At 42.5% G+C, this 10102-nt stretch overlaps 1 long non-coding RNA gene across 1 annotated transcript; it reads left to right on the top strand.

The window, feature by feature from the left end:
- Positions 1-3762: 3762 nt before the first annotated feature.
- LOC309695612 lies at positions 3763-7258 on the top strand. Its single transcript, XR_014273195.1, has 2 exons — positions 3763-6045; positions 6272-7258. It is a non-coding gene; the product is annotated as an uncharacterized lncRNA (long non-coding RNA).
- Positions 7259-10102: the final 2844 nt, after the last annotated feature.

Genomic DNA, 10102 nt, shown 5'->3' with positions numbered 1-10102 from the left:
CAACGTGTTTTATTAATCCTACATCGGTTGGCCCATTTGACCACAAAGATTTTGGCAAGGCCTCAATCTCTGTGTCATGTACAGTGGTTAACATCAGTCACTTTTCTTTCTCAGTTACAAGGCATGAGGTTGGAGAGGTGGTTAAATGAGTGCTGGGTTTGACATTTATGTACACAGTTACTTCTGATTTGTGTTCAGAGCCTAAAAGCAACTGGTGGATGTTGAAAATTTCACCCTCGCACTCTAGCTGTTCGTGTGGGGTGTTTGGGCTAGGGCCTAGTCACATTTCATCTTCACTGTCCCTATTGTCTCTGCCCTGGCAAAATGTCCTTCTTTATCACAATTATAACACCTTCTATGTCGTTCTTTATCATCTCTATTCTGTTTCTTGCCTTTCCCTTTTTGTGGATTTCTGCCTGTGTATGCAACGATACCTCCTTCAGTGGTTACTACAAAAACTCCACTTTGGGCTGCTTTATTCTTTTGGACTTTCACTGCATGTTCTGCATACTGCAAAGCATCGGGTAGGTTCCCAGTATTTTGGGTGACCCAATGTTTATCTACATGAGCTCTAACTTTTGGGAGGAGGCCCTTCAAAAATGCATTTTTTAGCTGTTGTTGGTAGGGTGTCTCCGGGCCTTCAGTATATTCTAAACCTGAATTTTGTCGGAAGACTGGGCGCAGTCTATCCAGAAAATCAGAGGCTGTCTCATTTTATTTCTGTTTAGTCTCTCCTATTTTTGCATAATCAGGTCTTGGGGCTAGTATGGTTCTAATTCTCTCATACACTGGTTGTAGCGCTGCTTGTATTGAGTCAGGACACAAAAAGACAAAGAAAAATGCTGTCAGAAACAAAGCAGAAGTGTCAGGGGAAAACTGAGCTCACAGACAGCTGCATGTGTGGGCTTTTAATAGCATGCAGCCTCTGATCTAAAAAATAATAAAATAAATAAAGATAAAAGAAAATGTGTAACATGCTCATCAACTTAGCGGTGTCCACATATTTAATTCAGCTTCTCAATCCTGTAGGTTTAGTTATTATCTACAGGGTTTGGCTTATTAGTTGTTATTATAAACGTGCTCCACATCTCAGTAATATTTTATCTAGGATAAATTACAGGTTTTCAAACAGGTTAAGTGCCTCTATGCACCTAATTGGTTTAGATATTGCCTTTATTTTCTTCATCTCATATGTCATTATACTGAGTTTGAGCAAACCTTAAGCTTGATGCAGACGACTTCATAACAGTTGTCCATCTCACATCATACTGACTAGGATACTTCCTGTTATTAATTTTATACCATTATTAATATTATTAATAGTTAGGATCATCTTACTCAGCAAACAGATGATTTAGAATTCATCCAATCTGTACAAATTTCCTTTTTCCTATTTTTAGACTGGTCTTCTGTTTGCCTCATCTCAGATCCAACCTTCATTCACATTCATTCTCTCTGTTGCATGTCGAACCAAGTAGTTTATTATTATATTTTATTTTGTATCCATCAAGGACTGTGGGAGAGCTGCAGTTCTCACCCATTTCCAAGCTGGAGACATTTATCTTTTCACACACTTTCCTCGGCTGAACAATGACACAGCCATAATCTACCTTATGCATCTCTCTTTTTATAGAAAAGGTTTTCATGTGAATGATTTCCTTTTATTTATTTTATACAATCTGGGCATGATCGTCATGCCAAGTATATTACATTATTTAGTTCTGTTTGGAGGGTCTCCACGTAGGACAATTTAGTTTCTTTGGATTTCTCCACCTATTTGCGCTTATTTTGGCCGGCACCTGGATGGATTTTCTCCATCCACTGCTCATCAGCGGTTAATTCAGGTCTTGTGGGTTCATTTCCCATTTTAATTTATTTGTTTTATGTTTATTTTATTAATACTGCCAACACATACACTATGAAGTTTGGTGGATACAAAGGTCGGAGGAGGTTATTGAGGCAGCCTTCTACCCTGAGCTAAACTCAGGGCGGCCCCAATTTTATGCGATGAAGCGCAACCTTTCTCTTTCCCACCACACAATACCTCACAGGAAAACAGAAGAGTAGCACAGAGACCTAGAGTCTCTATTCAAAGGCGTACTTACTCTTTACACATATACATTGCGCGCTTAAAAAAAACCTGCTTTTACTCGACACTCCTTCCCTTGTTAAAGTTTTTAGCGGGTGCGATCCACACAGGAAGTGCAATCCCGTCTTATAGGTTACTTTCTAACCTTCCCTTGTTAAAGTTTTTAGCGGGTGCGATCCACACAGGAAGTGCAATCCCGTCTTATAGGTTACTTTCGAACCTTCGGTTCACACAGGACCTCTCTTAGTGTCCACACAGGACTCTTATTATCCACACAGGATTCTACAGGTATGAGTGTCGTTGTAAAGTCGATTTATTTCAAACGCATGATGTTTATGACTGTGTTATATTCACCTTCAAAGTAGCGCTGTGTTCTTATCCGGTGTTATCGAGTCCTGTCGCCGTGAAGCCTGAGTAAACACCGGCCAGCAGACGAATTTACGACTGTGGTCTTTCCTCATCTTCCTGGAAGCGAGCGTTTCAGTGCAGGCGGTCACGACGTCAGGATCCGAAGACTCCGTCTGTGGACAGTTGGACTAATAATATCAGTCAACTATCCGGCTCGAAGGACCAATTAAATGTCAGTAGTTTGTTGACATTATATACTAAGAAGGAATACAAGACAGTCAGAGAGTTTTCAAAGAACTACGTGCACGGGTGAGAGAGAATGGATACTCACACCGAAGTGCTGCAGTCAGGCTTTATTTATACACAGAAGCAGTTTCATGACATTTCCTCTTTTTCAGACTTGAGTATATCTAAAGATAGTAAAGATGTATGTGTGAATGTATGTGTGTGTGTAGTCGCTCTCTTTCAGAGAAGACGGTTTTTTCCTGTTACCAAGGAGCCTCTTCCTCTATTCAGCAGTTAAAGCAGAGTTCATGTGTCTATGCACACGTGTCAAAGGCATAAAAATATGTGAACACTATGTGCTCCTTTAAGCTTTGCATTACATGAGTAAATAAACAGATAATACAGTAAAACAATAGAAATAAGCAAAATAGTAAAATCTTATAACAACGATAAATTAGACTAAGAAGTGTTAATCACACTAACAATCGGTTCATTGAGCCTGCAACTGTGTTTCTTATAGATTTGTTTTTTGGTTGCAGCAGGCAGCAGATTTTGGAGAAAAAAACCTACATCACCTAAACAGCACCTAGCAGCAGAGAGACACAATTAGAGCTTGGGTGGCGAGCATATTTGAGCTTTTAGCAACTGAAGTGACCTCTGAAAAGTGAAACTGGTTGACTTCTGGTGACTCACCCAGATTGCAGGCTTGGCTGTTGAGGGCGTAAGGCTGCTGCTGATAGGCCCACTCCTCGTCGTTGGGAGCGGAGATGATGAACAGGCGATGTCTCCATCGGAACCTGCAATCACAGAAAATTTGAGTCTGGATTTAAGTGGCACTTTGGTCCCGCAGTGAGAGCTCTGTACCAAGACAAGGAGTTTGTGCTTGTGTGCTACATATTCCCCCTATTACTGCCAGAGGGTGACAACCCGGAATTATGGTCAAAAACCTGCCAGATCTCTACACTGTGTTCGGGGGGGATTCAGGTCTCTATGGCAACAAAAGACAGCCTGTCTTTAGACATCTCCAGGAGAAAATGTGACTGAAATTATTCAGGCTTGAGGAATGGCAGGGTTTTTGTTACTTTTGATTTTCATGGAACACACACATGCAGGCTGCTGCAGTCTGCCAAGTGCTGCTCAGAATTATTTAATTGTGGTCCAGCTGACTGCAACAGATATTTGACTGATGTGGACACAGCATGATGGGACCACCCAGTAATTCCAACTACACAGACTATATCGATCCTTGGGGGAACAACCTATATATGGCATCAATCTCAATAAAATGTTGTAATAGAAACTGTACTGAATACCTCAATTTGTCATGCAAATCTTGCACCTATGGAATGGTTTGTGCGTGCTATTTTTAAGCTACAAGTTAATGCTACATCAGCATGGGTGCTCTTATCCAGTGTTAATTTCACTGACCAATTATTTTTGTCATAATTTTTGTCAGTTACCTTTGTTTTCATGATGAAAGGGAGACAATAACTAACTAAAAACTAGTGCACGAGAAAAAAAAGTGCAATGGAATATATTGATACTTTGGTCTAAAAAAAAATAAAAAATGTGAGATCCAATCAGAAATATTTAAGCTGTGTACAAAGGCCCCAGGGCAGACCCAGGACACGCTGGAAAGATTATATCTCTCGGCTGGCCTGGGAACGCCTTGGTGTTCCCCCGGATAAGCTGGAGGAGGTGGCTGGGGAGCAGTGATGCCGGTAACGCGTTGCTTAGTAACGCGTTACTCCAAATATGACCACTTTTTCAGTAACGACTAATCTAACGCGTTACTATTTCCATAACAGTAGTCAGATTAAAGTTACTTGTTCAAACCACTGTGCGTTACTATTTTTTAAGCAAAAAGATTTGGTTTCTTCTTTTCGTCTCAGCGGATGACAAACGCATACGTGTCGTGAAACGTCACATAAGCGACAGGTCACGTTTCCCGCTCACAAGCAGCCAGCGACGTAAAAAAGTGTAAACAACAATGGAGGGAGAGTGATGTTCGTTCTTTAGCTGGAAATATAGTCACTATTTTGAGTTTCTGTCAACTAAAGATTTAAATATTAAGGTTCGTTGTACACTCTGTGTTGGCGAAAAAGTGTTATCTACCTTCAAAAACACTACGTCAAACTTAAAGAAACATTTGGAGTCGCAGCACAGCTCAGTCAAACTCACAGAGAGAGTCCCACCAAGTGGTCCGAAGCAGAGAGCCGTGACTTCCGCAGAAGGTCCTACACCCCCCAAACAACAAAAGTTGGACTTTGGTGCAAAACCAGTAAGTGATGAAGAATTGAAGAAGTTGGTCGCGCAGTATATTGTAGAAGAAATGCTACCTATAAACACTGTTGACTCGCCCTCGTTTCGTGCCATAATAAAAAAGATCCCTACTTCTGTTAATGCCGAGCTGCCTCACCGAACGACTTTTACTTCTTACTTGGAGAAGGAGTTTACAGAAATGGAGAGAAATTTGAAGGCCACACTGAAAGAGATTGACTTTGTTTCAACTACCGTGGATATTTGGACTGCTAACAACAGAAGCTATATGGGAGTAACGCTCCACTGGATCAGTAGAACCACATTAGAGCGCCACAAGGTTGCATTAGCATGTAGGCGAATTCGTGGTAGACACACGTATGATGTCATTGGTACAGAAATCGAAAACATCCACTCCTCTTATGGATTACTCAACAAAGTAGTTGCAACAGTTACTGATAATGGATCCAACTTTGTTAAGGCGTTTCAAGTTTATCATCCTGTCACGGAGTCCGATGATGAGATGGAGGAGGAAGAGTCCAGCCCCAAAGACGACGATGTCACTTTTTCTGATCTGTCAGAAATCCTCTCGGCTGAGAATGAAAGTGATGGTCAGCTGTCTCTTCCCCCGCACCGCAGGTGTGCTTCGCACACCATCAACATAATTTGCACACGTGATGTGGAGAAACATTTAACAACTAATGCAGAGAGCAGGGCTGTGTATAGGAGCAGCACAGCAAAATGCACAGCTCTTTGGACCAAATCGAGTAGATCTACACTTGCATCAGAAACAGTGGAAGAAATCAGCAAAAGAAAGCTCCTAATACCAACATCCACAAGGTGGAATTCCTTTTTTGATGCTGTAAAGAGAATTGCAGAAATCCCCATGGGTGAGCTGAATACTCTGTGCACAAAGCTAGGACTGAAGTGCTTCAAAGATCAAGAATACCAGTTCCTGCATGAGTACTGCATGTCCATGAAACCTCTGACTGCAGCACTGGACATTTTACAAGGCGACTGTCCATACTTTACTACCAACACTTGAAGTTCTGATGCAGAAGACCCAGGCTGTGAAAGATGACCTCTCCAGGATGACTGCAGGCCTTCCAGATGCCATTGTACAGGTACGCTCTATCTTGAAATTAGTCAGATTTTTTGCTTCATACAATTCACAAACATGGAACAGAATATTAATTATCATTGAAAAATAAGATTAAAACAATTAAAATGTTTACAAGTAACCTAAAACAAAATAAATCCATAATACTGATCTCATATTAGGCATGGTTTGCAAATAATTCAATAACATAATAAATTGTAGGCATAAAAAATATCAATTATGTTTTTTAGGCTATTCAGACTCATTTCGCCGGTGTGCTGGACGACAAAGATGCCCTTCTTGCAGCTGCCAGTTGTCCAAAATTCAAACTCCGATGGCTGAGAGATGCAGGAAGGAGGGAGCGAGTAAAACAGCTTCTGACAGCAGAGTGTTGCACCACTGTTCCTCTGGCAAAAAACCCTGCCAGTGTGCCCAGTGCTACTACATCTAGCAGCCAAGGTGAGATGGACTTTTTCACTTTTGAGGCAGAGCCAGAGGAGGAGACCTATTCTGCAGAAAAAGAAGTCATGGACTACCTGATGTCAGGCTACGACCTTCAGATTCTGCATAAATTTTCAAGCATAAAGACAATTTTTTTAAAGTATAACACTCCAACCCCATCAAGTGCTCCTGTGGAGCGGCTTTTTAGTCTGGGAGGTTTGGTGCTCACGCCTAAAAGACATCGACTTTCTGACAAAAGGTTTGAGAAGCTTCTGTTAATGAGGTACAACCACTGGTTTACTCGCTCCACTCTACTGTTTCCCCCATAACATGCGATGACAACATATACTGAAAAAACAGAGAATGGGGAATCCAATTTAAATAACTATTTACAAGTAATTAAATTAAGTTTATCAAAGTCACTTAATAAACTTATTAAAGTTTTCAAGTTGATTAACTTAAATCAATTACCTGCAAGGAAGTAAGGCAATTTAAGTTGGACCTGCAGTCTCTTTTTTTTTTCATAAGATTAGTCCAAAGTTACAAAAGCGGACAATAGTGTTTACATGTGGATGGTATAAAAAGTATCTTAAGGGAAGTCAAGAAAGACTCTTTGTTTGTTTTTGTTTTTTTATAAAAAGTATTTATGTTAAGTGAAGTAACAAGACTGTCTTTATTTTCATACAAACAAGTATTTCTGTCAGGAAAAAAGTTTTAAGTTCAACTTCAAATGTCAGGAGATATATTGTTGACATTACTGTTAAAATACACTTCCAATAAAGTGAGTATTGGCAAAATTGGTTGATGTTTTTATGTTGAGGCAGTGGGGAGTGTTATTGGCTGCTTCTGAAAGTAACTAATAAAGTAACTAGTAATCTAACTTAGTTACTTTAAAAATAAACTAATCAGTAAAGTAACTAAGTTACTTTTGGAAGGAGTAATCAGTAGTCCGTAATATATTACTTTTTCAAAGTAACTGTGGCAACACTGCTGGGGAGAGGGAGGTCTGGGCTTCTCTGCTTAGGCTGCTGCCCCCGCGACCTGGCCTCGGATAAAGCGGATGAAGATGATGATGATGACAAAGGCAGGACGAGTTTGGAAGTGACCCAATCAGATGTAATCGCCCTGTGCATAAAATGTAAAATGAAACCTGAGAGTGCTATCATGGTCAGGTTAAGAAACAATTATATCTTGCCATGTCTCCATGGTTGCTTTCGTTCACAAGTGGTCTCTGCTGGTGTGGGCAGGCCACGTGTAATTGTTGGCACCAGTGGTCAGTATTACATCCTGTCTTCACGACTCTGCTGCAGGGCTTGTCGCAGGAACTGGTTTGCTGACAATCCACGATGGCTGGAGAAACTGCCCAAAGGTTTACCAACCTTCTCCCTGCTTTTCTTACAAACAAAAAGGCCATCTGCAAGTCTGTTATGGATGAGCTCAGGAGGACTGGCAAATCTCCAACAGACATGGCAAACCAAATAAATGAACTCATGCACCTCAAGTACGAGCGAGCTCACCTGACGTACCTCCATGCCACAGGATCGGTCTGGGATTCTGAGGCAGGAGCTCATGCACAGAGGACCATTGGGCAGTTCCTGAGGAAGGAAAATAAGCCACAGGAGTTCAGGTCTTATGAAGACCCACATGCCTGGTGTGGCGTCTCTGTGTCCAGCCATTACCTGACTGACTGCCTGCTCGACGAATTCCGACGTCAACATCCAGCCATATCCAAACTCCTCCAGGGCACTTTTGGCCACATTTCCAGGTCTGACCACATCAGGAAGGTGGCACAAAAAGTCATGCTGGCATCTGGGGTCATGTCCAGTTATTCCATAATGAATGAAAACTGGCTGATTGTTTCGTGGGTCATGGTTCAGTCTGACACAGAAAGGTCCTTGGAGCCCATGTACCAGGGAATGGCCAAGAGGTACAGTGATGCAGGAGTGGAAAAGGCCGGCTACCACTGGGTGGACAGGTAAAAACCGTAATCATCGTTGTCATTCAAACTGCTAATCTGTCTGGAAAAACTGAGTTTTTCTTTTTCAGATCAATTTGATGCACACACATAATATTCCATATACTTACATGTATTTGTATTTCTTACATTTAGGGATTGCTGTGCTCCATTTAAGATCCCAGACTGCATCCCTGTCGAAAATCTATCGTGGGATGCCTGAAAAACCACTCCTGCTGTTGTTGCTGCGGCCACATCTGGACCAGTGGCAAACAGCTGTGCCTCTCGAACCCACTACAACAAGAACATTATTGTAAAACTGGACCTGTTCCACTGCCTGAGGCGATTTTTGTGGGAGTGTACCTCTGAGCATCTTCCTCTGTTCAGCACTTTCTGCCAGCTTCTCTCTGCGGCATTCTCAGTGGTTGATCAGGCAGACCTGAAGAGGCTCCAGGATGCTTATAAGTTCTGTGGCATCCATCCTGCTAATCCCACAAAGCAACACATAAGGGAGCACTGCAGGATCCAAATACCACAACCCACTGAGCTGCTGAACAGAGTGGAAAAGGTCCTGAACCATTTTCACCTGGCCACAGACCCCAACAACGTCCCACTCTTCAAGCCATCCATGCTGAAGACGTGACGCAGTGCACATTCTGCGTGGCTGCCTAAGTGACCCTGAACTCTCAGAGGGTGTAATGTTTAGGTACGGTGGGACTCTTCAGCTTAACCATGTCCCTGGTGAAGGTGCCAAGGTCCCCATCTGGATTCCTGTCCGAGGCACTTCACAGCAGGAGGGTTATCATTTCCACCAGGCCCAGTGGATCACCGGGACTCACGTTTCCACTGAACTATTCCAGGCCCAGGGCATCACAGGGGTGGCACGATGGAACTACCAACGACTGGTGGAGCTTAAGCAGCCAGGTGTCATGCTACCTTGTGTTTTTGATCCAGCTCTAGTGGTGGAGTTTAATGCAGCCTCCAGAAGAGTGACTGGTCAGGAGAAGTACACTGCACTTCACCTCTCTGACAGAGACACTGGAGAGCAATTTGGGCTTGAATACAGAGAGCCAGGCTGCCGTCCAGTCCCTCTGAACTGGGACAAACACAAAACTCTGAGAAAAGATGAACCAGCTGCCCTTCAGCCCCCACCCTCTGTTCCAAAACCTGTGGCTGCCCAGCAGCTGCTGTGGCAGTCTTTAACTGAAGGCAGTGAAACAACTAGTGTCCCTGTAGTCACCATAGAGCCCTGCCGTCTTTAACCCGCCTCCTCCTGCCCTGTCTACACCACTGACACAAGTCTCAATAGAGAAGATTGTGGAGGGCATCTTAGAAAGGCAACAGCAGCAGCAGCAGCCACAGCAGCCACTTGGCAGCTTATTTCTAAATCACTTCATGTAATGATAACAAGCCATCCGTTCTCTAGTGGGGTCTCACAGCTTTTATCTTCATAATCTTTCTGGTTGATTTGTAATATTAGAAACATGACTGCTGTCTTTTATCTGTGTGACTGTACAGCCTGTTTCAGACATGACAACCAGACAGTGTCTGAAGTTATCTTTAATACATGCAACGCAGCTGGAGATAGTCCAGACACTTTCTCACTTCTGATGATAATATTTTTGGTTTAGGTGTTGTTGCTTTCTGGCTTGAAGCTTATCTACAAAAGCAGTTCAATAAGGAGAGA

The sequence above is a fragment of the Aulonocara stuartgranti genome (assembly GCF_965226115.1).
Source record: "Aulonocara stuartgranti genome assembly, chromosome: 19".
NCBI classification, from domain to species: domain Eukaryota; kingdom Metazoa; phylum Chordata; class Actinopteri; order Cichliformes; family Cichlidae; genus Aulonocara; species Aulonocara stuartgranti.
This window is presented reverse-complemented; position numbering and strand designations above follow the sequence as displayed.